Below are 19,067 nucleotides of genomic sequence, written 5' to 3'. Positions count from 1 at the left end.
GGTCTCCCATTCTTTGTCTTCAAACTGCAGGCCTAGTTCCAGTTCCCATTTCATTTTGCACTTGAGGTCTTGTTGGGTGATGCAGGTGAGCAGTGACTCGTAGAGTCTCGAGGTTTCGTGTCCTCCTCCTGAGGCGCTTAGCAAGTTCTCAATGGCCTCGTGCCCAGTGTCAAGGTTATCGATTACCGGCCAGCGGCTTGAGAGTCTGCTTGCTACAGCGCCGTGTAGCAGGAACTGGCCTGTTGGTAGTCCCGAGGCGTCCTGCAGTTCTGCAAACGTGAGGATGCCCTGGTCATCGACCAGATCACCGAGGGTGGCAACACCATGGGTCTCCCAAATGTCTCTTATCGCTCTCGGGCCTCCTGGTCTGGTTGTTATGATTGCAGCTGTAGTAATCTGAGGGGAGTAAGGTTGTGGTTTTTCAGGCTCGTTTCCATATCTGGGTCCCAAGGGTAATTAGGTATGAGTCGTGCTGCTTTGGTCTAGGCGTGATCCAGAGCAGGTCCCTAAGCAGCATGTGGGAGATGGCGGGCTGTAGGAGGCGAGTGTCCATTGTGGCATCATCGGCCATCCACTGGATGACATGTTTCAGTTAGGCCGCTAAGTAGTAGAGTTCGAAATTGGGGACCTTGAGGCCGCCTTTTTCATAGGGTCTCTGTAGTGTTTCAAGTGCGACTCTGTGTCTACCCTCTAGCCATAGGAATTTCCTGCAGAGTTTATTTAGGTCTTTCAGGAATTGCTGCAGGATATTGTATGGGACATTGGTGAAGAAGTATAACAGTCTAGGTAGTGTCACCATCTTGAGAAGGCCCACTCTGCCTGCTACCGAGAGCGGAAGTTTGCTCCAGAAGTCCATTGATTTCACCATGCCCTCTTTAGCCCTTGCAGTGTTTAACGTGTGTTCCGTCTTGGGGTCCCGGTGGATCGTGATGCCCAGGTATTTAAAGGAGGTGGTTTCCCACTTTAGGGCTTTGGTCGGAAGGCTCTCTGCGCTGGACTGGCTCATTGCTGCCAGGGGGTAGAGGCAAGATTTGTCTTGGTTGATCTGTATCCCGGTGTATCTGTGGAACCCTTCTAGGGTCTCTAGTATGTACGGAAGTATCTGTTCTGGGTCTTTTAGGTAGAGTAGTATGTCGTCTGCGTACATAGAGACTAAGTGGGTCCCACCATCTATTACTATACCCCCATCACCGTACTCCTGCCTTAGATATGCTGCCACTGGTGCTATGGCTATGATGTACAGCATGGGGGAGAGTGGGCATCCCTGCCAGATGCCACGGTGGAGGTTCCATTTGCTCGAGAAGGTGCTGTTGTTGCGTACTCTGGTGGCAGAGTCAGTGTATGTGAGTTTAACCCATTTGAGGAAGGCCGGCCCTATTCCCATCTTGGTAATGGTGGCTAGAAGCCATTTCCACCGAAACAAATCAAAAACCTTAGAGGCGTCCAGGGAAGCTACTGCAGACTTTTCCGGACTGCTATTTGTACTGTATATGACGTGGTGCAGTTTATGTAGATTTTTGGTGATGGATCGGCCTGGCACATACCCCCTCTGGTCAAGATGGATCAAGTGTGGGATGGCTTTCCGCAGCCTGCTGGCTAACAGCGCCGTCAGTATCTTGTTATCAACATTCACCATGGATAGTGGCCTGTATGAGCCACACTCTGCACTGTCTTAGTTAGGTTTTAATAGTGGGATGATGACTGCTTCTCTAATGGTGTCTGGGAGGGTGCCCATTTCATATGATTCACTGTACACCTGGGCTAGTAGTGGGGCTAGTAAATCTTTGTATGTCTTATAGAACTCCCCAGGGAGCTCGTCTGGTCCTGGTGCTTTTCCGGAGGGGAATGATCTAATGATGACCGTGACCTCCTCTGGGGTGATGGGCTCGTCGAGGGTATCTGCCATTTGTTTTCCGAGGTGTGGCAACTTGATGATGTCAAGGACATCGTCAATTTCGGTATCTGTGGGTGGTGAGGGGTCGGTGTAGAGGGCCTGATAGAACTCAGTGAATGCCTGATTTATTTCCACTTGTGTGTGTACAACCAGGCCATCTGTTCCCCTGATTTGACAGATGGGTTTTCTGAGGGTTTGACGTCTATAAAGCCACGCTAATAATGTCCCAGGTTTATCACCTAGAGCGTGATTCCTTTCGTTGTATTTTGCGTGGCTGAGTTTACCCAATTTCTCCAAGTGTACAAGGCAAGCCTGTTTGAGTTCTATTATTCTATTTAAGTGGGCGGGGTCGGAGGAGGCTCTAGCTTCCAGTTCTTTCAGCTCTTCTTCAGCGCCTGACAGCAAGGTCATAATGGACCTTTGGGCCACCCCAGTGGCAGCGATCATTTCCCCTCTTATCACCACTTTGTAAGCCTCCCATGCCGTGCTGATGTGTTGGACGCTGTCTGCATTAATTTGCCAGTAGTCTGTCGTGCCCTTCCTGATTTGCACACAGAAGGCTCTGTCCAGCAGCGCTTCACTTCTAAGCCTCCAAGTGGGCCCGGGGGGTCTAGGAGCGACTTTTGTCCAAGTGGTTGTTAGAGGGGAGTGGTCCGACAGCACCCTGGCCTGGTATTGTGTGTCTGCAAACGAGTCTAGGTGTTCCTCACTCATGAATATGCAATCTATTCTAGTGTGTACGGTGTGTGGGGGTGAGTAAAAGGAGTACACTCTGTCTTCGGGATGTTGTTCTCTGCAAAGGTCTTTCAGGGCAAGCTGTTTTGTGAGTGCGTTCAGTATTTTGGTGGGTGGAGAGGGGAGGGCGTGTTTGCTGTCTGATCTGTCACTGCAGGGATCTAGGGTGCAATTGTGGTCGCCTCCCCATATCAGGATGCAGTCCCTGTATGGGCCCAGTCGTGTATACAACGAGCGGAAGAAGACTGTGGCGTCGTGGTTGATTATACATAGACACACACACATAAGATAAGTAAGGATAATTATGCTACATCACCGTTAGTGTAGTTGAAGGAGAAAGCCTCATCTCGGCCACCACGACACTACCCAGTCCCAAGGCAGGTAGGCAGAGAGATCACACAGGCTAACTGGGTCTGGAGCATACCTGGATACCTCTTCTCTTATGGGGAACGAATTCCCACCCATTGCAGGTTGCCAAACGTCCCCTGCCGAAGGACAGACAGCAAGCATGGTGGCACTGAGTGGAAAAATCCAGTTAATAGTGGATTCCTCCTGCACGCTCGTTCCCAGCACCGCTTATCACTGCACCTGCACAATTCCAACTCCCTTCTTGGCGCATCCTTGATTGAACAATGCGCCAACTATCCTCCATAATAAGCTCATCTGCTTCCAAATATACACATTGCAACTGTGGCAGAAATCAGGCAGAATTCTCTCCCTTCTGTGGTGCCTTGTACTAGGGCCATTCTGCCTTCGTCATCTGTTTTAGTGTGTGCCAGTTTGATGGGGACGGATGGGGCAATCCAAATTAGGACTCCCCTGGCGTACGTGGAGTACGAGGAGCCTATTAGGGTTCCACGCCAGACTTTGGCTAGAGCTGTTAACTTCTGTGCCTTTAGGTGGGTTTTTTGCAGGAGGGCAATTCCGACTTTGCGAAGTTTCATAAAGGTGTAGATTCGGTGTTGTTTGATGTAGCTGTTCAACCCTCTCACGTTCCAAGACATGATTTTGATTTTGTCAGCCATCGGCTTGGTATGGTTGAGAGTTCGTGGGGGGCCCGAGAGGCTGCTCAGCTTTCTGGTCTGACGGTATGCAGCGCTTTGGGTGGTCTAGGTGTTTCCCATATACAACTCTAATCGGGATCCTAACTCATGGGTTCCCTTCCCTATAAATCTTAAACTTAAAACTTCCCAATAACAAAACAGGTCTAGCGGGGTTGCCCTCGTTCTGACTACCCCGTTTCCGCTCCATCCGACCTTCGGTCTTTTGGTGCCCTACGGGCGGGTTAACTACCCAAACTAATTCGGGGGGTTAAAGTGAGTCTGCTTCAGATGGTGTCACTGGACAAGCAGTTTGTGTTCAGTGTGGCTCCGGTTAACTCAATGTTGCCGCATTTCGACCGTGGTGCCTTCCTGTAAGATTGCCTGGGGGTTGTATGGGTTGCTCATTAGGTTACAGTTTGCCGTGGTTTACGCTGCTTCACTTCGATGTCGGGATCTGTTCTCTATCCATCCACTCACTGACTTCGGCAGGTGTCTCGAATAAGAGGGCTTTATTGTTATGCAGGACTTTTAACCTTGCTGGGTATAGGAGCATATACCGCAGGCCAGCGTTCTTCAGCCTAGCTTTAGTGTGAATGAACTGGGCTCTGCTCATTTGGACCTGGAGGGTATAGTCCGTGTAAATGGCGATTTCTGCGGAGTCTCTTTGTTTGCAGCCACCCGATCTTGAAAAGGCCAGAATTGTCTCTATGTCCCTATAATTGAGGACCTTGGCTATTATCGGCCTGGGTGGGTTGCCTGGGGACGGCTGTTTGGTGAGGGATCGGTGGGCCCTTTCAATAGTGAATCCTTGCGATAGTTTCCCGGCTCCGATTTCTTGGAGTAGGAGGTCCTCAACGTAATTCGTGGGGTTGTTCCCTTCGATGCCCTCCGGCAAGCCTATAATTCTGATATTGTTTTTAACCCTTTTTTAACCCTTTGCGCCAGGACGTCTACATCCTTTAGGAGCTGAGTTTTTGTTTCAGTGTTCTCGCGCACTAGGGTTTCCAGTGCTTCAGTTCTGCTAGCTATGGAGCGAACATCCTGCCATAGTAAGTTTAAGTCTATTGCAACGGCGTCTATTTTGCTCTCCATTGTCTTCTGTAGCGTCATAATGGCCTCCAAGAGCTGTGAGTTTGCTGGTTCACGGGTGTCGACCCCCGACGCCTCTGTGGTGATAGTGGAGGCATTGGGCCGAGCAGCGCCCCCATAGGTCTCCATGGTGGTTTGTCTGTTCTTACTTCTTGCACCTTTAGTGGTCATCCCCCGGAGGACAGGCGGGCCCTTCGGGTCTACCTTCAGGCTAGCTCAGTGGTAGCTACGATGGTGTGGCAAAGGGGTGGCGCTGATGCGGCACGCTGCACACGGTCCCACAGCCCGAGTGTGCTTCTCTCTTCTCCTGTAGTGTGCTTGGGGTGGGACCCTTGGGTTGCAATGGCTCTGTCAGGCTCTGCGCCCCCAATCAGGTGTCTGGTGTGTGGGGAGCGCAGGGGTGGATCCTCCAGGCTGGCAAGTCCGGGCATCCCCTCAACGAGGGCTGCGGTGTTCAAGAGGGGCCAGGGGGGCCCACTTTTATGAAGCTCAACTGTGCTTGGGTCTGCTCAGCAGGGTGCACGGCGCCTCGAACGCTGTGGGTGGTCCTAGGGGCCGCTTAAGGTTGGCGATGGGGCACAGCTATCAGTGAGGCTCTACTGCCTGTAGCCCAGGTCCGGGCTCTAATTGTGGCACCGGAGTGCGTTCATGAGCGGAGGTCAGTGGGGGAGCGGGGGTGTACCGCTCAAATGCAGCGCTGGGGCAGTGATGTCATCCGGGCCCCCACCCCTCCGACTCCTTACCTTGCGTCCTCGGTTTTGCTGCTGGGCACCCGGTGCGCTGCAGCAGGTGTGCAGCCGCGCCTCGGCTCACTGATGCACCCGCTCTACTGCCCCGCGGGCTCTCCCTGGATGCCGGTCCGCTCGCGCCATGGGCTGCCGGGTCTGGTGTGCTGCTTCCGCCCCTCTGCAGTGCTCGTGCGTAGCTCTGGGTCGCAGGTCCGGATCTTTGTCTGTTAGCCTGCTGCCCTCTGCAGAACACTGTGCGAGGCACACCGCTGTGTCCGCGCTACAGTTTTAGCGGCATAGAGGGCGGCGATCTTGGCAAGCTGGCGCAGCCTATAATCTCTGGTGTGAGGACCGGTGGGGAGGTTAGTTACCCTGCAGCTGCACAGTGGAGGATCGTTTCTCTCTGTGTATTACAAGGTAAGAATCTGATTACAATCCTTCTCTTTGACCAAGTATGAGTGTAAAACACAGTATCTAATTGGATCTTTTATGATCCACAGATTGGTTTCCTTGTAAGCACGAGTGGATTTTCTCCATGCCTTTGTGCATAATGTCATTTACAACCCACTGCTGAGTGGGCATTAACGCAGGACGTTCTGTTTTTCACCACTGACCACACCAATGAGGTAAATCCACACCTAATATTCTTTGGTTTCATTTATTTACCTTATAAACCACTTATGGCATTTTTCTTTTTCTTTTTTCTTTTTTCTTTTTTGCTATTGATATTTACCCATGATGTAACATCTACTGATTGGTATGTTTCCTTTCATTCATTTTTTTCAATGTATGTTTCGTTGGAATTGTCACCATTATATGAATTTATGTCACATACTTGCATTTGTTATGTTATATACTTGCTTGCTGGACTTATATAATTAGACTCGCCCTGATGAAGGAAATAATTTCCGAAATGCATTGGCTTTTTTAGTCTAATACATGTGGATTGTGGCAACTGCTTCCTCACTAAGGATTATTAGTGATAGCTTTTTGTTTGAACTACTATGGATAAATCATTTTTGATATGAATCAGAAAGACTCATCTTCCTTTCTCTAAGAAGTATGGTATATTATGGATACTTGAACATATTGTCGTGAATCAGATATAAATACATGCCCATCTTGGGCCCCATATGAGAGCGGTTGTGTGACCCAGTATTATTACTTGGTCTCCAGCGTGTGTTGCAATTATAAGTCCGGGTGTCTCCAGACTTGTCACAGCCAGCTCCTTTTCAATTGGATGTATATTCTTTTTTGAAATATTTGATTTTTACTTGAATATTCTGAACATTTTTGAATACATGGTGGTGCCCACTCTCTTCTCTGTTAGTTATCTGGCGGGCGCCATTTTCTTGGTCCCGCCGTTCCTCACCGCTCGATGTGCTGCCACGGCAGGGGCTCGCAGCCGCCCCAAATTTCAGACGATGGTGCCTCAGGCAATCCTCTGCATACAGGGTGATTTTCGATAGTTTCCATAAAACAAAGCTGCTAGTTTACAGCAATATCATGGGCACATCGATGGAGCTGCCTGAGAACACGTCTTCCTTACATGGCGGTTAGCCACGCCCCCTTAGACAATTTCTTTTAGACACATTTCTTTGCACCAACATCATTCATTTGTTTGTAGCAACGTATTAAAGTGTAACTGGCACCTTGAAACTTGCTTCCTGGTAATTGCTTTTTGCACTTGATAAATAAACAACTACTACTACACTCACTAAAGAAGCATTGTCCTTTCATGTGTTAACGTTTACATGTGATTTATTCAGTACAGTGCACCCATCCCCAACACCATCCCCTCCCCACACCCTCATCCCCAAAACCATCCCTGCCCAAGCCCATCCCCTCCCCGACCCCTTCCCCTCCCAACACCCTCATCCCTAAAACCATCCCCTCACCACAGCCTCATCCCCAACAGCTATCCCCTCCCAACACATGGTCCCTAGACACGGAGTGTAGTCAGTCACATGGACGTGGCCGCTACTTCTTCCTCTTGCCACCTCTTTGGCTTGGCGTTGTGGGATGACTGATGCACTGCTTCTAGCACCTTGGTGGAATGGTCGACACAGATCACTCTGCTCGGGAGGCCGAGACTGAAATGGCCAGTTTTCTACACTGGATGTCCTGCAGGGTGAGGGTTTTGGCCCATGAGACATTTTCATTTGTGGCACACATGTGCTTTGCCAACTCCTGCACGGTTTGGCTTATCAGTGTCAGGCTTGCTGTGTCAGCAGCTGCACGCTGATAGAAACAGTCAAGGGCAGTTTCCACCCTCCTGTAGACACCCTGCAGCGCATCTTGCATTGCCTGGGAGTGACCCAGTTGTCGCTGGGCAATCCTTTCCATTCTCTCCTGGCGCTGCTCAATCTGCAACAACCTCTCCTAGATGGAATTGAGCATGTGTTGAGGAACTGGGCTGTCAGTGACATTCCGGTACCCCCAGCCCCTCAGATCTAAGAAGCCTCTAGTCCATCGACATCTTCATCCTCTGGAGGGGATTCAGTGTCCTCTGGATGGTGCTAAAGCAGGGCACAGCGAGATGATAAGGGGGTAGGGGGGACTGGTGTGTAGCTATGAGATGCTGGGCAGGGGAGAGGAGAACATTGGCATCTGGCTCAATAGGGCAGCTGCAGTTGTGGCGGTAGTGGTGGCAACACTGGTGGGAGGTGATCCTTCATGGTTTCCAATGGCCGATGTTCGTGCTACAACTCTAGCAGGTGTGCTTGTGCCCCCAGAGATGGCTGCAGCAGTGCCCTTCAATTGAGCCCTCCTGGAGGTGTCCTTATACCCAACTGCCTTTCTGCTGGCTGGAACACTGGACTGTGTTGCATGTGCCGATGCCCGTATTGCCACTTCTAGGAGCACGAGTGCCAGACGTACTCGGGCCCTCCATAGCCTCCTGGCTGACTTGTGTGCCTGTTGCGAGTCATGAAACATGGTATGATTACCCATATTGAAATGTTGTCGGGTGTGATTTAATGCAGCGTAGCACTGTTACTGGGTGCTAGGCGTTGTGGGATGACTGATGCACTGCTTCTAGCACCTTGGTGGAATGGTCGACACAGATCACTCTGTTCGGGAGGCCGAGACTGAAATGGCCAGTTTTCTACACTGGATGTCCTGCAGGGTGAGGGTTTTGGCCCATGAGACATTTTCATTTGTGGCACACATGTGCTTTGCCAACTCCTGCACGGTTTGGCTTATCAGTGTCAGGCTTGCTGTGTCAGCAGCTGCACGCTGATAGAAACAGTCAAGGGCAGTTTCCACCCTCCTGTAGACACCCTGCAGCGCATCTTGCATTGCCTGGGAGTGACCCAGTTGTCGCTGGGCAATCCTTTCCATTCTCTCCTGGCGCTGCTCAATCTGCAACAACCTCTCCTAGATGGAATTGAGCATGTGTTGAGGAACTGGGCTGTCAGTGACATTCCGGTACCCCCAGCCCCTCAGATCTAAGAAGCCTCTAGTCCATCGACATCTTCATCCTCTGGAGGGGATTCAGTGTCCTCTGGATGGTGCTAAAGCAGGGCACAGCGAGATGATAAGGGGGTAGGGGGGACTGGTGTGTAGCTATGAGATGCTGGGCAGGGGAGAGGAGAACATTGGCATCTGGCTCAATAGGGCAGCTGCAGTTGTGGCGGTAGTGGTGGCAACACTGGTGGGAGGTGATCCTTCATGCTTTCCAATGGCCGATGTTCGTGCTACAACTCTAGCAGGTGTGCTTGTGCCCCCAGAGATGGCTGCAGCAGTGCCCTTCAATTGAGCCCTCCTGGAGGTGTCCTTATACCCAACTGCCTTTCTGCTGGCTGGAACACTGGACTGTGTTGCATGTGCCGATGCCCGTATTGCCACTTCTAGGAGCACGAGTGCCAGACGTACTCGGGCCCTCCATAGCCTCCTGGCTGACTTGTGTGCCTGTTGCGAGTCATGAAACATGGTATGATTACCCATATTGAAATGTTGTCGGGTGTGATTTAATGCAGCGTAGCACTGTTACTGGGTGCTAGGCGCCAGTATACTTAATGACGATTGTTCAATTGTAGAGCTGCGGCCTCCTTCGTATCTGCCTTTTATCCAAGTGCATACTTCCAACGCACCAGTGCACTGCCATTTTATATTCCTAGCGAAGGCATGTGGGGCCTAAGTCACTACAGGGAGTCCTAGTGTTCCTAGGATAACCCTTCCTGCAGCCTTATTCTGATGTCTTGATTTGAAGGGCTGATATGTGCTGGCTCCCGTGCATGACAGCACATCTGTGTCGTGCTCCCTCATGTTAGCAACGTCACAATATGCTTATAAGTTCAATTGTTCCCCTAACTATATTCATAAGAGGTCTACAATGGTTTCTTCTCAATGATGTTTATAGTGGACTGTTAGGTTGTGACACTTTCACTGTTGCTATATATTCACTGTCATTTTTCTTCTTCTTCTTATTATTATAATTATTATTATTAGGGTTTTTATTAAGCGTGGACCTAGTGTTGTATTGTGCTTGTCTCTGGTGATGTAGCTGGTGATGTCGTCTGGAATGTTTGTGTGTGGATGATAGAATCTTCTTAGGGAGTGTTCCATTCAGTGACAGTTACAGCTGGCTGGCCCTGGGTGATGGGAGCCGGTGTCTGTCCATTATCTATGTCCTTAATGTCTTCATGTGGAACTGTAACTGTTAAGCTGGAATAAACTTACATGAAGTAAACATAAAGAGCATGGAACCTGCTTTTTAACAATGGCGACGAGGAGGTCTTTGGTAACACGCGTGCCACAATCTGAAGCACTGAGGACCCTGCTGCGGGGGGTGCAGGAAGGACAAGCTGATGGAGAAGGACAACACCGCCCCCAGAAACCGTAAGTCCCATCACCCAGGGGCCCATGGGGTCGTCAGGAAGAAGTCCTGACATGATCCCCATAGTACAAGGGGAGCCGGAGGGAGAAAGCTCCATTGTTGTTTGGGGCCAGCGCTCATGGTGAGCTTGTGGAGTGTGGGGAAGCTGGGACCCAGGAGGTAGTCAAGAAAAAGCCCAGACATGCTCCCCCAGGGCGCATGGTGGCATAAAGCCCCATTGTTGGTGGGACCAGCGCCCTTAAGGTACTGTGAAATGAGCGAAGTACAGAAATAAGTCTCCTTCAAGGTACTGCACAGTGTAAGGGGAAGTGCGGTGGACACATTCTGTTATTTCTGGAATTCCTGATAAAAGGGAGCCGGGGGCGCCCGTGACCGGTGTTGAAGAGGCGCATGCCAGTGTTTATTACCTTGTAAGACTCATGGTTATAAATTATGCGCGCTGTCAGTAGCGAGCATTTGTCACTGTGCTGAGTAGATGGATGGCCGTTAAACGCAGGAGCTTCGTTTCGCCCCTATTCAGAATGTGTGACTGATGACGTCACATTGGAGCACCAGGGGATGGCGAAGGTCAGAACGCCACTGCTGGCAGATCGAATTCTGAGCTGTGTGTGACAGTGTAAGCAGCTTCGTAATGCGATGATGAAAGTATCTACATGGACGTAGAAAACGTGATGACAGAGAGAACGTATTTCCATATCGAGGTGTGGAATGTGGAAGCTCAGAGACTTCCGAGCATGATGATGGTTGCCGGGTTTACTGCTCAATCGATTGGCAGGCTTCACGAAAAATAATATGAATTGGCAGCGCAGCGATGTTGCAGAGAAACGCAGCATGAAGAAGTTATAAGTGTGTGAAAAAGATATTTTCGTGCAATCTGTAACGGCTGCAGCAACGTGCTGTAATGACAGTTGCTACTGTAAGGAAAGAAGTTGACTGGAAATGTGGCACCATAGTAAAGGAGCTTGTCAAGTAAAAAAAAAATGAAAAGCTGGAAGAGAAGATGCAGGCGGCATCTGTGGAAACGTTTTCCTTGTTTTTGTGCCGCACCTGCAACAATAAGTAATGGATCTTTGGATAAGTAATGTTGAGTGCAGCGTTGGACAGATTTACTGATACGCTGTCTTCTTTGAAGTTGGCCTAATGATGTCAAGAGTTTATGTCTGCACGGCATTTGAGCACTTATGTACTGATAAGAAGGGTAGAGGTCAGCCAGGAATGGTTTCACTCAATGCTCTGTGCCTGTCATTAGTAAAGGTGCTTTACAGTAAATGTGGTGATTAGTTAGGTATGTCAAAATAAAATGTTGGCATTTAACTTGTTTTAGTTGCAGATGGACTCTATTGAAATGCTATGTAAAGTATATGATATATGCGAGTGAAATGCCACTGACATTTTTTTATTTGAAGTTAATGCAGTGTTTATTTGCAGATGGACTTTATCTAAATAATAGGGAAAGTGCATGTGTGCATGTGTTGTTTGTCAGTTTGAGTGAGTGGGCTAGACTTAATAAGTTTTGGAGGATTTTCAGGTTTATGGTGCATTGCTCATGGCACATGGACTTCCGCAAATTTTACTATGTTTTTCCAAAACATGCACATATGTATGTGTTTGTATGTGATGGCTCAAAATAACGTTTTCTTTTAGGATTTGCAGCATTTATAGTTGCAATAAGCAACATGGACTGGTAGGGATTTCATTAGAGCCCAAATGGCTATGGACATTTAGGTTGTGATGGTGCCTAGTAATGGCTATGGACCTTTAAGTCCATTATAGTGTGGATTTGGTGTTTTGCTTCATTTATAGCGAAATATGGTTGTGGCATTTTAATAGTTTTTATTAATGCATGTTATCAATCTGACTCGTGAAATATTGTATATAAAATGCAATTTCTGTATGTGGATGGGGAGAGAGTCAGGGAGAGCTGGGTAACGGACTCAACTCACAGCATGGGTTATACGTGATGTTCTGTTTTTAGACATGTTGTTAATCCATGGGTAATGTGTGCTTGGTATGGTTTGGACAATGTTGGGTTGTGCCATGATGCGGTGTACTCATGTTAGGTTATTGGTAAAAGTTGAACTGCTAGGTTATTGGTAAAAGTTGAACTGCTAGGATGTAGTTCTAGAGCGGGGTAGCGCCCATGCTTTTGCAGTACAGGAGAATGCTGTTTTTTTAATTTTGGATTTGGGTTTGGTTGATGAGTCCATCTCATCTGCTAAGTAAAGTTTGAACAACTATGTTGGTTGTTTTAAGGGGAGGTAGCGCCTTCTCTAAAGGTTTCTTAACCTTCTCATCATATTGGACTGTTGGTAGCTGACGTTGAAGGGGTAGCTGGGGACGCCTAGTAATGACCTGGAGACAGTGAGAGTGGTATGTCCATAGCTGGTGAGTAAATGATTTTCTATGTTACTTGTGATTTTTATTGTGGATTTTGTCTTGCCTTTTGGTTCCAATAGTTTGACTTGGGTGAGGATGTCATTCTGGCTAAATATATTGTTTCAGTTTTTACCAGTTTCTGATGTTCGCTTTGGGAGTATGTGGCCACTGCTCTCAATGCGTTGGAGGGATTGTACATCTTGGTATGGTGCGGTGTGTATGGTGTTGAGTCCATGGGTGTTTCTGTTGGGTTGAGTGATGTTCAGTGTTTCCATTCAGTACTCCCTGTTGGTGTGAGGTTGTGGTTGATGTTTTGGAGACTTTGAGGTCTTAGTTCTCTAGAGTGGCAGTCTAGAGGCCTGCTGGCGATTCCAGGGTGGCAGCCTGGACACCCGCATTGTTGTAGGCGGGGGCAGATGGTAGGAGGCAAGGCAGTTGTATGGTGGTCAAGAGTGTAGGTGATGTAGCCCAGTTCAGGGTCGGTCAATACTGGGGTGAGAGTCTAGTGGCTTGTTTGTGGCAGGAACAGGCAGATGGATGATGGTACTTTTGCGAGGGTATTTGGTTTGTGGTTTGTCAGGGTGTGATGATTCTGTTGGTTGGGTTTGGCTGTGGAAGTGTCTGTTTTCAGTTGAGTGTAATGTGTGTCGGTCCTTGGAAGGTGGTAGTTTCGTTGTGGTGTGTGACTTGTTTTGAGCAGGTTAGGTTTGTAAAGGAGGGAGGTGTGTTGTATTGTGCTTGTCTCTGGTGATGTAGCTGGTGATGTCGTCTGGAATGTTTGTGTGTGGATGATAGAATCTTCTTAGGGAGTGTTCCATTCAGTGACAGTTACAGCTGGCTGGCCCTGGGTGATGGGAGCCGGTGTCTGTCCATTATCTATGTCCTTAATGTCTTCATGTGGAACTGTAACTGTTAAGCTGGAATAAACTTACATGAAGTAAACATAAAGAGCATGGAACCTGCTTTTTAACACCTAGCTTCGGGAAGCAAGAAAACACTTTAAAATCATAGCGGGAAGAACAAGGTTAGCGAGCTGAGAAACAAGGGGTTGGAGAACCAACAACAGGGGAGGGGGAGGACGGGTAGTTGGTTGCAAGGGATCTACAATCAATCAGGGGAGGAAACAGTGGGGAGCAGATCACGCAGTCTCAGGTATGGTGTGGAGTGGAGGATGCATGGAGCTAGGTGTTAGGGAGGAGCCATTTCTTGAAGAGGAGGGTCTGGAGCTCCATCCCGAACTGTAGAAAGGGGTGAATCAGATTCTGAAGAAGTGGAGGCTCCAGAGAATTGGGGCATACACAGAGAAGGTGTGTCTTCTGGTTTTTCCTTCCTGCATCGGAAGAGTTCAAGCCTGCACATGTCCTTACTTCTGGTGGATCGTAGGCCTCTGGAGATCCTCAACACCTAGGCCATCACGTCACCCCTTGTGGACTCGCTAGACGCCGCCCGCACCCCTCTTACCCGCCATCCGGTACAGCTGTACCCCTCCTCTGTGCCCCTCTGTATCATAGCCCCCGCTGTATATCTGTTCTGTTGTTACCACTGAAAAGCGCTCTGTTATGCAACTGTATTGTTGTACACCTCTGTAAAGCGCTCTGTTACTTCTCAAAGCTAAGTCTGTGCTCAATAAATACCATAACAATAATTACAATAATAAATAATAATGCTGAGTTTCTAAGTGAGGTAGCTTGAAGACTTCAGGGTGACAGCTTTGTAGATGATGCAGCAGGATTTAAAGATGGCACAGGCATACAGCGGGAGCCAGTGCAATTCGATGAGGGTCGGAGTGATGTGGTCGAATATGCAGAGTCCTTTGATGAGTCGTGCTGCAGCCAGGGAGGTCATTTCACCAAAATGCCAGGGGTAGCGGAAGTGACATCACATGACCTTTGACCTCTGATGACAAGAAGTAATGCCATTTGACCCCACCCCAAAGTGAAATCACAAGAAGCAATGGAACACATCCATTTACGCCCCCCTGACAAAACAGGAAGTGACATCACATAGCATTGTTTCTAAGTACACTATCAAAAATATTGTTACAATATCAATATAACTTGAAATAAATTTCATACAAGAATGGATCACCATATGTATCAACAGAAAAAAAAAACATGCTATAACTGCAACTGTGAAAAGCAAAATACATAGGGCCTCATTACACGGACGGCGGTAAGGGTTAACGGTCACCGTTAATGGCAACGGTGACCGTTAACCCTTACCGCCGTACTACGAGGTCCCTTTGCGGGTTGGAGGATTTAACGCCTGCTTCTTGCAGGCGTTAAAGTCCAACCCGCTAAGGGACCTCGGAGCTAATTACGGCACCGCAAAATTGCGGTGGCGTAATTAGCGCCTTCCCCATTTCCATAGAGCCCTATGGGGCAGAAATGGGAATGGGGAAGGGCAATGGCGGAAAGGGGATTTACCGCCCCTCCAACCTTGGAATGGGGCGGTAAATCCCCTTTCCGCCAAGGCGGTGCCGGTATTTTACCGGCATGAGCCCTCACCGCCTACCGTGTAATGAGGCCCATAGTCCGAAATGGATACTTATTCTACTGTAAATGCTTTTTGGAGGATTTTGTCTGCATTGTGAATTTGAGGTGCTTAGGAACAGACACAATTAGTGGCTCACCCCCTGAAATGTGCCTGAAAAAAAACTTTAAAGAGTCTAGCAATTATTGTTTAGAATTCCAGAAAGACAAATTATTTGTTATTCCTATTCTTTCTTATTTAAGGTCACTACCTACTAAGGTAAGCGTTTGCCCATGTGTATCTAACACACAAACGCTCTGCGCACCGAAGCATCAACACTAACTCAGCACGCCACCTTTATATTGGGCCACACTTCCTCATTGCAATCAGCCCAAGTACTCACTATCACGGGACAAACTTCGCAAAAAGGTCTTCTCTGCTCACCAATTATAACATTGCAACTCTTACTGCACAGCCTACCTTACCCGAGGCGTTTGTATGTCTAACTAATGTTCTGTATACCAACTAAATGCCCATATATATATATATATATATATATATATATATATATATATATATATATATAAAATCAGTTCATACCCAATCTACTAAGTGCTTTTTTAACTGTAACATGCCTACTCGAACAATGCCCACTCACGCTCGATGTTACTGAGGAATAGCCTACTGCCTGCCATTGTTATGTGCCTTAACATTTAACTATTGCATCTAGCCCATTGTGCCTTAACACTTGATTATTGCATCTAGCCCATTGTGCCTTACCACTTGATTACTGCATCTAGCCCATTGTGCCTTACTACTTGATTATTGCATCTAGCCCATTGTGCCTTAACACTTGATTATTGCATCTAGCCCATTGTGCCTTAACACTTGATTATTGCATCTAGCCCATTGTGCCTTACAACATGATTATCGCATCTAGCCCATTGTGCCTTACCACTTGATTATTGCATCTAGCCCATTGTGCCTTAACACTTGATTATTGCATCTAACCCATTGTGCCTTACCACTTGATTACTGCATCTAGCCCATTGTGCCTTAACACTTGATTATTGCATCTAGCCCATTGTGCCTTACCATTTGATTATTGCATCTAGCCCATTGTGCCTTACCACTTGATTATCGCATTAAGCCCATTGTGCCTTACCACTTGATTACTGCATCTAGCCCATTGTGCCTTACCACTCGATTATGATATGATGATAGTTTATTTATATAGCGCCTATACACAATGTGTTTCAAAGCGCTTCAAGGCAAGGGAGGGAACAAGGGAAAATACAATGACATTCTTACAGGCCATGAACAGTAAGGATGTGAAATTAACCATCGTACTCGGCCTGACGACATTTCAGATAGTGCAAGAGCTAAGACATAGATAAGGAAGGGAGGGGGAGAGTGGAAAGGAAATGGAAACAGACAGGCGACTATCGTACTAGGCCTGACGATATTTCTGGTAGAGCTGGAGAAAAACAAAAGGTGAGGGAGAGGGGTGCAGAAAGGGAGGGGAGGAACAAAACAAGCGACTATCCTACTAGGCCTGACAACGTTTCAGTTAGTGCTGGAGGGAGGGTGGGAACAGTACGGGGATGGGGGAGCGACAGACGAGGTTGCTATCATACTAGGTCCAGTGACAATTCTGAAAGAGTAAGTGCATAGAAGAAAGTAAGGGGAGGAGATAGGAAAAGGGAGAGGGGAGGGGAGAACAGAGAGTAAGCAGTCAAAAAGAGTGGAGAAACAAGAGGGGAGAGCGAATACAACTGCAGAAGTCAGTAGTAAGACATAATGTTGCAAGCCGGGATACAAGATGAAGATGGGAACAGCATGATTCAGGGTCACCATGAGTACAAGATGCAAAGGAAGTCCAGCATTATTGCATTGAGCACACAGCCAAGTCCTAGCATGCAAGTCAAAGCATGCTCACTACAGCCACTTACCAGATTGCCTGTATTTCACCTCTCTTATTGAGTCTTACACTCTGCTTTATAGAACCCTACACAATACCCATTGGGGACTTATCTAGCATGCCATACCTCGCTTTAACCAATAATACTACAACCAAACGCCCCCCAGCTATGAACGACCTCCAATGTGTACTCCGGAGCAACCCTTGCACAACTGAGGCCAGGAATTCGCGCCTCAGAGCGAGACTAGCCAAAATACACGAGACTCCCATTAGCTCGCTACCCACCCATACATGAAAGAGGACCCCAAAAACCCTGCCTGACCTAACACCCACGAGTACAAAAGTAGCATACAACGGCATTCCTAGGACAAAAAACTGTACACCCCAGCACTCCAAACATAAAAACCACCTAACCTCTCACCTAGCAACTACAAATATTCTCACGAGCCCACCTATTAAAGGAGCTCTAATAAATTCCAGATCTCTTGTAGAACACGCCACAGAGATTGCTGATCTGATCCTGAGCGAAAATTTAGACTTCCTCACAATCACTGAGACATGGTTGCACGCTGCAGCAGGCCCTATGCTCATGCTAGCAGTCCCTGAGGGCTATGCAATCCTAAAACAAGATAGACAAGGAACCAGAGGCGGAGGCTGCCATTATCTGCAAATGCACCATATCCATGAGATTAGCACCCCCTTACGAAATCCATTCATGCAAAGTCCTTTCAGTCAAATTACCATTGATCAACTCCCAGACACTCAATATCCACCTGATCTACCGCCCCCTGGTCCCAACCAGAACATTTGAGGAAGACATCCATACCATACTCTCTAGTAACCACAAAAGCTCCTCACAAGTACTAGTACTTGGGGACCTCAACTTGGGATTCAATGACCCCTCGGATCAGCCCACCTTAGCAACGGCAAACATCCTAGCAGAAAATGGCCTTACCCAAAGAAGCAAAACCCCCACCCACAACTAAGGGAGAATACTAGATTGGTTAACAGGCTACAACTGCCAGGCCAACATCCTCTCCATTTCACCATTACCATGGACTGACCACTACCTACTCTCATTTATGATCTCCACCAACAGACCCCCCCCCTCGCACCTGCCCCCAGGGCCCCACCCAAATTAACTAGAAATAAAAAGAGCATCACAGTGGATAGGCTCATCTCCTCTATTCTTCCTACCTTTAACGCACTCCCTAACAACACCGACCCAGAAAGCATGGTCAACGAGTACAACAAAATTATGGCTTCCTCCCTAGATCAGATTGCCCCTCTTAAATTGAGATCAAGTAAGTCAAAAAACCACCTAAACAAATGGTTTACACCATTCCTAAAAAACTTAAGGCAACAAAAAAGAAATTTCGAGGCTGCATGGAAACTACTAGCATCGGAAGCCAACAAATTAAAGCTTACAAAACTTGCTTCACTCTACAAAAAAGAAATTTGCTTAACTAAACGGGAATCCTATGACACCCGTATCTCCCAAGCTAATTCAAATATGAAAGAATTATTCACTATTCTTAAAGAACTAGAGACCCCCATTGCAATACCAGACACCTGCACCAAAGATAAAAAATGGTGCTCAGATATCCAACACGCACTAGCTAATAAAGTATCTACACTACAAAATAAAATATCCCAAAAAAAAAAAGCATCACTAAATGCTCCAACCACACCTAAATTATCCGCAAACACCGCTGAAAACCACACCATCCGGTTTAACTTCTCTAAAGTATCTATCATTGAGGTGGAAAGAATTATTCTGTCCCTCAAACCAACCAACTGCCAGGGTGATCTCTGCCCCGCACAACTCATCAAGGATGCGGCCCGAGACCTATCACCTTTCATATCCAAGCTAATCAACGCATCCTTTGCCACCGGCACCATCCCTACTAACCTCAAGAATCCCACTCCTAAAAAAACCTACCCTTGATCCCTTAACTCCCGCCAATTA

This window comes from Ambystoma mexicanum, chromosome 2q (genome assembly GCF_040938575.1).
Source record: "Ambystoma mexicanum isolate Mex_15411 chromosome 2q, UKY_AmexF1_1, whole genome shotgun sequence".
NCBI lineage: Eukaryota > Metazoa > Chordata > Amphibia > Caudata > Ambystomatidae > Ambystoma > Ambystoma mexicanum.
This window is presented reverse-complemented; position numbering follows the sequence as displayed.